Source organism: Pieris brassicae, chromosome W (assembly GCF_905147105.1).
Source record: "Pieris brassicae chromosome W, ilPieBrab1.1, whole genome shotgun sequence".
NCBI classification, from domain to species: domain Eukaryota; kingdom Metazoa; phylum Arthropoda; class Insecta; order Lepidoptera; family Pieridae; genus Pieris; species Pieris brassicae.
Genome location: NC_059679.1, coordinates 4,146,133 through 4,159,714, shown reverse-complemented (window position 1 = coordinate 4,159,714; position 13,582 = coordinate 4,146,133).

The window sequence follows — 13,582 nt, the reverse complement described above, 5'->3', positions numbered from 1 at the left end:
ACACGACAGTGTCACCGCTGTCAACTCTACGGGCATGCGGCCCGTAACTGTTTCGCTAGGGCACGGTGCGTAAAGTGCCTAGGCGACCACGGCACGGCGGACTGCAAAAGAACGCTTCCGTGCGCTGAGCCGCCGGCGTGCGTGCTTTGCGGGCAACAGGGCCACCCAGCGAATTATCGCGGGTGCCCTCGTGCCCCCAAGGCGCATAAGCCGGCGTCTGGGCGCACGGCGGGGCGCGATGCGGTCCGTCGTGGCGCGGGAGCAAAGCCCACGTACGTGCCGGCCCCACCTCCTAGGAATAGTGCCTGGACCAAGCCCCCCGTTACGGAGGGCCCTCCCCAGCTCACGTCAGAGGCCTTCCCGCCTCTGCCAACAAAATCGGCAGCCGTAAAGCCTTCCCAGGCGCCGGCGCCGACCCCCGTCATAACGGAGAGGCCCACACGCAAGGTGAGCCCTCCGGCTAAAGCCCTCAGCCACACGGCTGAGGCCGCCGCGGAATCAGAAAAGGTCCGCGACGCCTTAAATCTCGCGTTTAGTATCGTAGACGCGCTAGACATCGACGCTCTTGTCGCCTTCTCCGAGGCTTTCAAATCCGCCAACAACGCGGAAGACAAGAAGCAACTCGTAATCGAGCACGTCCAGCTCCTTAAGTCCGTGCGACAATTTGCAGACTCCACCACACCGCAATAGCTACGACCACGTCTAGGATCAAGGCCCGATCACTGTCCGTGGTGACTTTCAATGCAAACGGTTTCAAGCCGCAGGCAGATTTGGTTCGAGATTTCCTCGTTCGCCACCAAATAGATATTTTCCTAGTACAGGAATCTTTCCTCAAGCCCAGCGTTCGCGCTCCCAGATTCGCAAATTACAACGTAGTGCGAAACGACCGACCTACGGCGAAAGGCGGTACGCTCATTTATTATAGACGAGCGCTTCACTGCTCGCCGTTAGACCCGCCCTCCCTTACCAACATAGAGTGCTCTGTGTTGCGCGTAGCCATGACCGGCCATCAGCCGATTATTATCGCGTCGGTGTACCTCCCTCCCGCCAAGGTCATACTAGAGAGCGATCTCAGAACCCTGTTTGCGATGGGCCCCTCGGTCTTATTAGTCGGGGATCTCAATAGCAAACACGGGGACTGGAATAGTTCAAAACAAAACCCTAATGGGTTAGCCCTCAATAGGCTTATAGACGTGCTCAATTTCAACGTCATTGCCCCCATACAACCGACTCGCCGTGGCATAACAGGCAACGGCCTTCTCTCAACGGACGTCATAGACGTAGCGGTTTTACGTAACGTGGCACTACAGCCGCGAAGCGTAGAGACGTTACACGAGTTAGACTCGGACCACTTCCCGGTTCACTTTGAATTCGGCCCTCCTAACACTCGAGAGAAGAGGTTCAAGTCCATTGTCGACTGGCAGAAGTTAGACGAGGCCCTCAAGCCCGCCGACACCTCTGCCCTCCCAAATGTCCCCGACAATTTAGTCTCGTCCGCTCACGCGTTAGACGCGATCTCCTCGGTCACTAATCACATTCAGACCAAGGTCGCCGAATCGTCCCGGAAGGTCCCAGATGAGTTCGCTCAACGCTGGGAGCTTCCCCCGGACGCGAGGCGTCTGTTGACCGAGAAGAACGCGGCGACTCGCGCCTTCGCCAGAGCACCGACCGACGAAAACCGCAGAGCACTCCGCGCCTCGCAGCGCCGAGTCAAAGAGCGCATGCGGGAAATTAGAAACGAACGCTGGGACCGTCTTACCAGCGAATTGTCACCTTCGCACACGGCCTATTGGTCTCTCGCGCGTTCCCTTAAAACCGACACGGTGGCGTCCATGCCCCCTCTCAAGCGTCCAAATCTGCCTGACGCATTCGACGACGACGAAAAAGCCGAGTGCTTAGCCGTCAACCTAGTGGAGCAGTGCACCCCGTATCTCGATCATAGCGACCCGGCGCACGTCGAACACGTGAACCGCGAGGTCGAACGCATCGTAGCACTGCCCCTCCCTCCCGAGCCGCTCCCTCCTACGTCGATCGCCGAGGTCAAAACTCTAATAAAGAGTTCACTGCCTCGTAAATCTCCAGGTCTCGACGCCATCTCGAACAAGGTCCTCCGGTGCCTCCCGCCCCATCTGATATGCCTACTAGTGTCCATTTTCAATTGCCTCCTTGAAAACTGCACCTTCCCGGCGCAGTGGAAAGAGGCCATTGTCATTGGTATTCACAAACCAGGCAAACCCCGTAACAACCCCACCAGTTACCGCCCTATCAGCCTTCTCAATACGCTTAGCAAGCTTTACGAGAAGGTACTTAAAAAGCGCCTCCTAGACTTTGCCCTAGATAAGGGGCTCATTCCCGATGAGCAGTTTGGCTTCAGGCCGGCCCACTCGTGCGTTCATCAAGTCCATCGAATCACGGAGCACATCCTTTCCGGGATGAATAGCTCCCTGAAACCGAGAGCCACGGGTGCGCTCTTCTTCGACATAGCGAAAGCTTTCGACAAGGTCTGGCACAACGGCTTGGTTTACAAGCTCTACCACCTTAATGTGCCACTAAGACTCGTGCGTATCGTACACGACTTCTTGTCCGACCGCTCAATGCGCTATCGCGTAGAAGGAACGTTATCGTCTCCTCGCCCCATCATGGCCGGAGTCCCTCAGGGCTCGGTCCTCTCGCCCCTTCTGTTCACGCTGTATACCGGCGACATCCCTAGGGCTCCCAATGTGGAGCTAGCCCTCTATGCCGATGACACCGCTCTCTATACCACCCATAAAGATAGAGGTGTCATTGTGGACAGACTCCAGACCGCTACCACGTCGTTAGGCGAATGGTTTCGGAAATGGGGCTTCCAAATAAATCCCGAGAAAAGCGTAGCAGTTCTCTTTGCCAGGGGTAACCCCGGTGCTATCGCTAGGGATAAATTTCACCTCAAGACAGAGGTAACCCTATACGGGCAAGCCATTCCATGGCAAAAGTCCGTTAAATATCTAGGAGTCACGCTCGATAGCGGCATGTCTTTCCGAAAGCACATAGCCGCCGTTCGCAAGAAGGCACATTTTGTCCTCTCTCGCCTTCATTTCCTCCTAAATAAAAGGAGTCAAATGTCTCTAAGACACAAGGTCACCCTGTACAAGGCCTGCATCCGACCGTGCATGACATACGCTAGCGTAGTCTTTGCGCATTGTGCCCCCTCCTATATACACCGACTACAGGTGCTTCAGTCGCGATTCATGAGAATCGCGACCGGTGCGCCCTTCTATGTGAGAAACGTCGATCTCCACCACGACCTGGAGCTCCCTACCATAGCCCAATGGATGAAGTTGGCGTCCACACGCCACTTTGACAAGGCTAAACACCATCCCAATCCGCTGGTGCGTAATAGCATCAACTATTACCCCTTCCCGACAAAAAAGGCCCGTAGGAGGCCCCGACACATACTAACGGATCCGGACGATCCAATTACAGTAGCAAACAATAAATTAAATGCCGCCCGCGCGGCCAATAATAAAAATAGCCAATCACAGATTAGGGTAAAAAACCGCCTTCACCGGGGAAGGCGAGGACCTTTACTTCGCACTTCGCTCACTACAGTGAGCTTCCGTCCTGCCCTTCAGGCGATTGACCGCCCCGCGACGGCCCAAGCCGAGGTTCGAGTCTCACAGGAGACGCCCTTGCGCTAGCCGCGGGATAAAACGCCATTCTGGCCGAGCTACGCTCGCCAAAACAGCCCGAGCTGAGCTGTAAAGGCCCTTAAGGCCAACAGCGAGATTCCATTCTCAAAAAAAAAAAAAAAAAAAAATACAATAGAATACCAATAACAAGTGCACAAACATTTAATATAAATTAAACTTTATCAAAATATATTATAGAAGCTGTATCTGTATTAGATTTTTAATTTTTTAGAGACTACAAAGGATTGTATCAATTTCAATAAAAGAAGACGTTCTCCAACAAGTGATGATGAAATAACAATTTAAAAAAAAAGAAAAATAAGCATTTTGAATGCACCAATATTTCAACCGACTGTTGAAGAATTTAATGTCAGTATTATAAATTAGTCCTTGTTGTAACATGTCAAAAATGTTAGTTGTTAGAAATGTAACGAGAAATGGTTCATGTAACATATACGGCCCATTACCAGTTCTTTTTTTGACTTTCCATTGCCAGTTGCTTTATTTTTAAAATTATAAAGCCATCTAGTAATGTGTAGACAAATTACAGTAGTATTTTTTTGATTTTGTATGTAAAATTGTCTATTGCATATCTGCCCTACATAATTAACTATACATACAAATTTAACTTAGAACTCGAAACGATTGGGGTTCAGCAATCAAAACTTGGCAACTTGAAATTAATAAACAAAACATTTACTGTAGTAGTATAAAACATAAATATATACATATATGTACGAGATACGCTCAGCTCACAGTTGTGTCTTAACCTGATTCCAGGATCCACTTACATACTTAGAAAAAATATTACCAAAAGCGTCTAAATATGGATTATGTATAGTAATACCACAAATACAAATACTCATTTTACGGCAGATCATGGAGAAGTCAAGAGAATTTAATAAGCCCATGTTCATTTGCTTTGTTGATTTCTCCAAAGCTTTCGACTCGGTGAGATGGCCGGTATTGTGGAAGACCCTGCTAGATATGGGCACACCAAAACATCTTGTGCACCTATTAAGACGGCTTTATGAAGAGGGCACAGCTTCGGTTCGCACAGATGATGTCCTATCAGGTGATTTCCATCCAAGTGCCCGAGTACGCCAGGGGTGCATAATATCGCCGCTCTTATTCAACGTGTACACGAAACTCATAATGCGCATCACCTTGGAAGACTGGACAGATGGTGTAACAATTGGTGGATACCGGATTGCGAACTTGCGTTACGCGGATGACACCACTCTGTTTGCATCCAGTTCGCAACACTTGGAAAAGCTTCTGTCAAGGATGGAACGAGTGAGCCATGAGTTTGGACTTAAGATAAATCGCAGCAAAACCAAGGTAATGATTGTTGACCGTGCCGAGGTCAAACGACGTATGGGCATCACAAGAACGGCTATGGACAAGATGCAAAAGATATGGAGAAACAGGAACATAACAAAAGCCACGAAAATCAGGCTCGTGAAGACTCTTATATTCCCCATATTTCTGTACGCGGTCGAAACGTGGACCTTGCGAGATGTGGAAAGACAGAAAATAGACGCTCTGGAAATGTGGTGCTGGAGGAGAATGCTTGGGGTTTCGTGGACCGAGTTTCGTACAAATGTCTCGATACTTCAAGAACTCGGTATTAAGCAGCGTTTATTTTCAATAGTACAATCTCGCATCCTTACATTCTTCGGACACGTATCTCGGCGTCGTATTCAGTCCATAGAACGCCTTGTCGTCCAGGGGAAGATAGAAGGCACTAGACCGCGCGGAAGGTCACCTACGCGTTGGACCTGACCAGATCAAGTCTGCCGTAGGAGGTACACTTAATGAGTGTAGCAGGATGACCACTAATAGGCAACGATGGCGAAACGTCGTGAAGCGCATCACATCTGCTCCTTTGATTACCACTACTAAATAGCGATCACGACCGCTCTGTCAAGAGCGTACCGTATGAGAAGAAGAAGTATAAGCATTGTGGGAGGCTTATGATAGTTTAATGAAATTAATAATGGGTATGTTTTTAAAACTTTATAATTTAGGTTTAGTTACGAAATTTACTTGTTAAATAATTTGAAACCATCCCACAGAAACCAGGCCTAAGCAAGACCCTATATTATGTTTAGTAAAGAAAAACCAATCCATTCTCTTGGACAGAATTACTGTAAATGGTAAGTAAAAATAGTAATTATCTTAAATAATAAAAGTAAAATACTATCATCTGGCAATTATTTTTAACAAGAAGCATAATTCATTGTGTACATACACAATTAATTTTTATTATACCTCTTGAATGATAACAGTTAGCAAAAGTAGTAAGTACAGTAATTTAATAATTGATATCTCTATCTATTTAGAGGGTATTTTTAGAGAAGATTTTATTTTAAGCCTCAAACTGAACCAACAAACTAAACCAAATATAATCTCAAACCGTGGCTAAAATAACACAGATGGTTCTATATCTGATATTTTTTTTTTTCATAATATACACCATGAAACGTTATAAAAACGAAATTTGAAGAATGAAAAGTTAAGAAATATAATATGAGAAGTGTTTAATTTCAGTGTTCCTTAATATTATTATAATATCAATTAATATTGATATGTGTATAATGCACCTGTATAAATACAACAGCTATTTTATACTACTTGAATATATTTTTGATTTTTATTTTAAATTACATCTCAAACTAAACTCAAGTTCAACAAAAACTTGAGGCAATTTTAATCAAAATTTTTCATTGTATTTGATGTTGGGCCTAGGTGAGACATTCTGTAGGAGTTGACTGGTTTTGTTATAAAATTGCCATTGTACCAAGTCATTTTAATTTATTTTATTTCATTACAATTGAAAATTAGCAAAGCTGTTAAGTGATTTGTTTTTAAAAATTACTCCTTCAAGATAAATTTAACACAGACTGTAGTTTTTCTAATAGTAGTAAATATTGTATAACAATAACAATATTTAATTTAAATTCATGTCTCAAAATGTATGTGCCATAATATACAGAATGAGAAATGACTGACAAATAATTGAACATTATTAAATTATAGTATTGTCTTTTGTTAGCATAGCTTTTACACCTTATCTTCAATCCGGTAATAAAGTGGTTTTTTTTTTAATTATTCACTAACTTAACTAATATGTACATATTTTTAAGATCGATTTTATATTATTATTCAATGTTTCTATTAATAAAAACTGTTCTGGTCACTAAAATAGAGATAGAGTAGTTTTTAATCTACAAAAATCTTTTTAAAACTATTTGAAATACTTTAACTGAAGAAGGACGAAAATTTCACAGATATACATAAGTATTTTCAGCCAGTGGTTGTACTAGAATGTCTACATACAAGCCAAGTTACTAATGCTCAGTTATGCCAGACTGCGAAATTAGCTGCTTTAGCAGGTAAATAAATTTGATTGTGCAATTACAATAGAATACCAATAACAAGTGCACAAACATTTAATATAAATTAAACTTTATCAAAATATATTATAGAAGCTGTATCTGTATTAGATTTTTATTTTTTTAGAGACTACAAAGGATTGTATCAATTTCAATAAAAGAAGACGTTCTCCAACAAGTGATGATGAAATAACAATTTAAAAAAAAAGAAAAATAAGCATTTTGAATGCACCAATATTTCAACCGACTGTTGAAGAATTTAATGTCAGTATTATAAATTAGTCCTTGTTGTAACATGTCAAAAATGTTAGTTGTTAGAAATGTAACGAGAAATGGTTCATGTAACATATACGGCCCATTACCAGTTCTTTTTTTGACTTTCCATTGCCAGTTGCTTTATTTTTAAAATTATAAAGCCATCTAGTAATGTGTAGACAAATTACAGTAGTATTTTTTTGATTTTGTATGTAAAATTGTCTATTGCATATCTGCCCTACATAATTAACTATACATACAAATTTAACTTAGAACTCGAAACGATTGGGGTTCAGCAATCAAAACTTGGCAACTTGAAATTAATAAACAAAACATTTACTGTAGTAGTATAAAACATAAATATATACATATATGTACGAGATACGCTCAGCTCACAGTTGTGTCTTAACCTGATTCCAGGATCCACTTACATACTTAGAAAAAATATTACCAAAAGCGTCTAAATATGGATTATGTATAGTAATACCACAAATACAAATACTCATTTTACGGCAGATCATGGAGAAGTCAAGAGAATTTAATAAGCCCATGTTCATTTGCTTTGTTGATTTCTCCAAAGCTTTCAACTCGGTGAGATGGCCGGTATTGTGGAAGACCCTGCTAGATATGGGCACACCAAAACATCTTGTGCACCTATTAAGACGGCTTTATGAAGAGGGCACAGCTTCGGTTCGCACAGATGATGTCCTATCAGGTGATTTCCATCCAAGTGCCCGAGTACGCCAGGGGTGCATAATATCACCGCTCTTATTCAACGTGTACACGGAACTCATAATGCGCATCACCTTGGAAGACTGGACAGACGGTGTAACAATTGGTGGATACCGGATTGCGAACTTGCGTTACGCGGATGACACCACTCTGTTTGCATCCAGTTCGCAACACTTGGAAGAGCTTCTGTCAAGGATGGAACGAGTGAGCCATGAGTTTGGACTTAAGATAAATAGCAGCAAAACCAAGGTAATGATTGTTGACCGTGCCAGAAACAATTCGCCTCAAGTGACTCAAATCGCGAAATGCAACGTAGTCCAATCTTATATTTATCTTGGGGCTTAGATTTCAAACAATGGCGGATGCATCGATGAGGTCAAACGACGTATGGGCAGCACAAGAACGGCTATGGACAAGATGCAAAAGATATGGAGAAACAGGAACATAACAAAAGCCACGAAAATCAGGCTCGTGAAGACTCTTATATTCCCCATATTTCTGTACGCGGCCGAAACGTGGACCTTGCGAGATGTGGAAAGACAGAAAATAGACGCTCTGGAAATGTGGAGCTGGAGGAGAATGCTTGGGGTTTCGTGGACCGAGTGTCGTACAAATGTCTCGATACTTCAAGAGCTCTGTTGGCGACTCGTAAATATAAATAGAGATAGATTATACGTTAATTTTGGCGACTCTATAATTATAAGATAAATAAGAATATTTTTGGCAGGGCATAAGTAGAAATTGAGTATGAGTTATAAGTTTGATGAGAATATTGTTGATAGCTTATAAGTAGAAATTAAGTATGTGTTATAAGTTCTATAATTAAAATATGTAAATAATTTAAGTATGAAAAATGGTTAATAAATAAATGAACAAATGCTTCGCCGAACAAAAGGGTCGCATAGCTCTCGTCGCGGTATACCGGCGCAGATGTTGGTAAGCGCAGCTCTCGTCGCGGTATACTGTTCGAGTACTTAAGCTCGGCGAGATCTACGCAAAATTCTCTTTCCTCTCTCCTCTGACTACGAACTGAGACCCACGAATAATCGGCGAAGCAAGAAACAAGATCAAGGCGCAGTTTCATTTCAAGACAACGTCAAACAATTACGCACTAGCAGGGGTGCGTGGGTTAAGGCGGTGCCAGCGCTACGTCAAACCGTCTTGACAAAACGTACGAAGTCAATCCCCACCGGTATACAAAACCGCGCCGAGGAACTTTGGTTACTGCACGGGCGTATTCAAACGACATGAACGTAACGACGACTTAAACGTAATATCCCGTGCAGGCCCGAGTACCTGAGGTGTCGTAGGGATTGGCAACAATAGCGGTACGTACGAAGTCAATCCCCACCGGTATTCAAAGCCGCGCCGAGGAACTTTGGTTACTGCACGGGTGTTTTCAAACGAACACATAAACGTATTATCCCGTGCAGGCTTGAGTCTCTGAGGCGTCGTGGAGGTTGGCATTCAACAAGCTCAGTATTAAGCAGCGTTTATTTTCAATAGTACAATCTCGCATCCTTACATTCTTCGGACACGTATCTCGGCGTCGTATTCAGTCCATAGAACGCCTTGTCGTCCAGGGGAAGATAGAAGGCACTAGACCGCGCGGAAGGTCACCTACGCGTTGGACCTGACCAGATCAAGTCTGCCGTAGGAGGTACACTTAATGAGTGTAGCAGGATGACCACTAATAGGCAACGATGGCGAAACGTCGTGAAGCGCATCACATCTGCTCCTTTGATTACCACTACTAAATAGCGATCACGACCGCTCTGTCAAGAGCGTACCGGATGAGAAGAAGAAGTATAAGCATTGTGGGAGGCTTATGATAGTTTAATGATAGTTTAATGAAATTAATAATAGGTATGTTTTTAAAACTTTATAATTTAGGTTTAGTTACGAAATTTACGGAAATTTTGTTCTGGTCACTAAAATAGAGATAGAGTAGTTTTTAATCTACAAAAATCTTTTTAAAACTATTTGAAATACTTTAACTGAAGAAGGACGAAAATTTCACAGATATACATAAGTATTTTCAGCCAGTGGTTGTACTAGAATGTCTACATACAAGCCAAGTTACTAATGCTCAGTTATGCCAGACTGCGAAATTAGCTGCTTTAGCAGGTAAATAAATTTGATTGTGCAATTACAATAGAATACACTTCGCTTCCGACCGCCGACCCGTGCGGACGTCTGCTCCAGTGCTCTCTCCGTGTGAGTCATCAGTGCTGTAGTGCCATCTCGCTCGCTCCGAGTGAGTCATCGCCGCTTGCCGCTGTACAGTGCGCACGCGCTGTCCGACCGCTGCCTTGCTGCTTGCTGCCTGCTGCCCTCTCATTGGTCGCTTCGCGTCTTCGGTGTTTGGACATCGGGTTGAAGGCTGCATTTTATGAACGCGGGTTTACCTGCGGCCCTCAGATAGCCACCTAACGGTGCCAAACGGTTATCTGTGGGTTAACGCCTTGTGCGGGAGTGTTTTTGTCCGGGGTGCATACACCGTGCCTTTTTCAAGGCGCGTAACAGCCCCTCCGCTTCCTCCAAGTCCTGTGCACGGCCGGGCCTCCTAGTAGGCACGTATTGGGGAGTAGGTACGCCAACTACTCTCTAGCAACCGGCTAAACACAGGTCCACTGTTGGACGGGTCCTGTCACATCCGTAGGGGCTCTTATACCCAATCTCCTACGGGCTGGTTAGGTCGGTGACAAACCTCACCTCCGCTATCACCAGCGGAGACACACCACATATTAGGGCAAACCATTAGCTTAGGTACTCACCACACTTAGGCAACTAGGTACACACCCGCCGTCAAACTGTTGGCTTCCCGCCAACAGAATGGCGTCCGGGGATCCACCCCCTGACTTGAGAAAAATACTGCTCTTTCTCCAAGAGCGCTTCCCCGACGCTTTGCGGGCTTTCAACGAGTCCGAAACCGCGGATTCGCCGCGTTCCCCATCGCCGTCGCCGCGTAAGGTGAAGAAAAATGCCTCCGCGAAGGCATCGAAATTCGTTACACTCCCTCGCTCGCGCTCGCGCTCACCACTCCCTGAAGTGGGAAGTGCCAGCGATGAGGAGACGGGTTTAAATTCACGCCCGTCATCGGTCATGTCGACCCAATCCACTCCGGCGTTAGCGGCCGACGAAGCCGCACAAAATTCATCTTCCGAGAGCGACGGCTTTCAAACCGTCGGCCGGAAGAAGAAGCGTTCGGCCAACGGCGGTCCCCCCGCCAAAAGGCCCACACAAGCCGCCAACCCTCCGAAGAGGGATCTTAGTTCCCTCTTATCGGGAAAACCTGCGCCCCCCGCCCCCGCGGACCGCATTATAACCCCCCCGCCCGTATACGTTAGGGACAAGGGCGCCTGGCCGACCCTATCAAAAATTCTCGACACAAAGTCGATAAATTACAAGGCCCGAACGCTAAGGGATAACCTTTGCGTTCAGGTCTTTTCATCTGATCACCACCGCTTTTTAACTTCATACCTTCGCTCTGAAGGTATCGGTGGCCACACCTTCCCCCTACCCGAGGAGCGCGTCCTAAGGGTAGTCATCAAGGGCATCCCAAAGGAGATAGACTCCGGGATAGTCCAATCGGACCTCACTGAGCAGGGATACCCCGTAAGGGATGTATTCCGCATGCTCAAGAGAACAACCAAGGAAGAGTACGACATGGTACTCGTTGTCCTCGATCCCACCCCGAGTGGGAAAAAGATATTTAGCCTGAGAGAGTGTTGCAAGCTCTCGGGGCTGAGGGTTGAAACCCCCCTCAAACACTCCTTCACACGACAGTGTCACCGCTGTCAACTCTACGGGCATGCGGCCCGTAACTGTTTCGCTAGGGCACGGTGCGTAAAGTGCCTAGGCGACCACGGCACGGCGGACTGCAAAAGAACGCTTCCGTGCGCTGAGCCGCCGGCGTGCGTGCTTTGCGGGCAACAGGGCCACCCAGCGAATTATCGCGGGTGCCCTCGTGCCCCCAAGGCGCATAAGCCGGCGTCTGGGCGCACGGCGGGGCGCGATGCGGTCCGTCGTGGCGCGGGAGCAAAGCCCACGTACGTGCCGGCCCCACCTCCTAGGAATAGTGCCTGGACCAAGCCCCCCGTTACGGAGGGCCCTCCCCAGCTCACGTCAGAGGCCTTCCCGCCTCTGCCAACAAAATCGGCAGCCGTAAAGCCTTCCCAGGCGCCGGCGCCGACCCCCGTCATAACGGAGAGGCCCACACGCAAGGTGAGCCCTCCGGCTAAAGCCCTCAGCCACACGGCGGAGGCCGCCGCGGAATCAGAAAAGGTCCGCGACGCCTTAAATCTCGCGTTTAGTATCGTAGACGCGCTAGACATCGACGCTCTTGTCGCCTTCTCCGAGGCTTTCAAATCCGCCAACAACGCGGAAGACAAGAAGCAACTCGTAATCGAGCACGTCCAGCTCCTTAAGTCCGTGCGACAATTTGCAGACTCCACCACACCGCAATAGCTACGACCACGTCTAGGATCAAGGCCCGATCACTGTCCGTGGTGACTTTCAATGCAAACGGTTTCAAGCCGCAGGCAGATTTGGTTCGAGATTTCCTCGTTCGCCACCAAATAGATATTTTCCTAGTACAGGAATCTTTCCTCAAGCCCAGCGTTCGCGCTCCCAGATTCGCAAATTACAACGTAGTGCGAAACGACCGACCTACGGCGAAAGGCGGTACGCTCATTTATTATAGACGAGCGCTTCACTGCTCGCCGTTAGACCCGCCCTCCCTTACCAACATAGAGTGCTCTGTGTTGCGCGTAGCCATGACCGGCCATCAGCCGATTATTATCGCGTCGGTGTACCTCCCTCCCGCCAAGGTCATACTAGAGAGCGATCTCAGAACCCTGTTTGCGATGGGCCCCTCGGTCTTATTAGTCGGGGATCTCAATAGCAAACACGGGGACTGGAATAGTTCAAAACAAAACCCTAATGGGTTAGCCCTCAATAGGCTTATAGACGTGCTCAATTTCAACGTCATTGCCCCCATACAACCGACTCGCCGTGGCATAACAGGCAACGGCCTTCTCTCAACGGACGTCATAGACGTAGCGGTTTTACGTAACGTGGCACTACAGCCGCGAAGCGTAGAGACGTTACACGAGTTAGACTCGGACCACTTCCCGGTTCACTTTGAATTCGGCCCTCCTAACACTCGAGAGAAGAGGTTCAAGTCCATTGTCGACTGGCAGAAGTTAGACGAGGCCCTCAAGCCCGCCGACACCTCTGCCCTCCCAAATGTCCCCGACAATTTAGTCTCGTCCGCTCACGCGTTAGACGCGATCTCCTCGGTCACTAATCACATTCAGACCAAGGTCGCCGAATCGTCCCGGAAGGTCCCAGATGAGTTCGCTCAACGCTGGGAGCTTCCCCCGGACGCGAGGCGTCTGTTGACCGAGAAGAACGCGGCGACTCGCGCCTTCGCCAGAGCACCGACCGACGAAAACCGCAGAGCACTCCGCGCCTCGCAGCGCCGAGTCAAAGAGCGCATGCGGGAAATTAGAAACGAACGCTGGG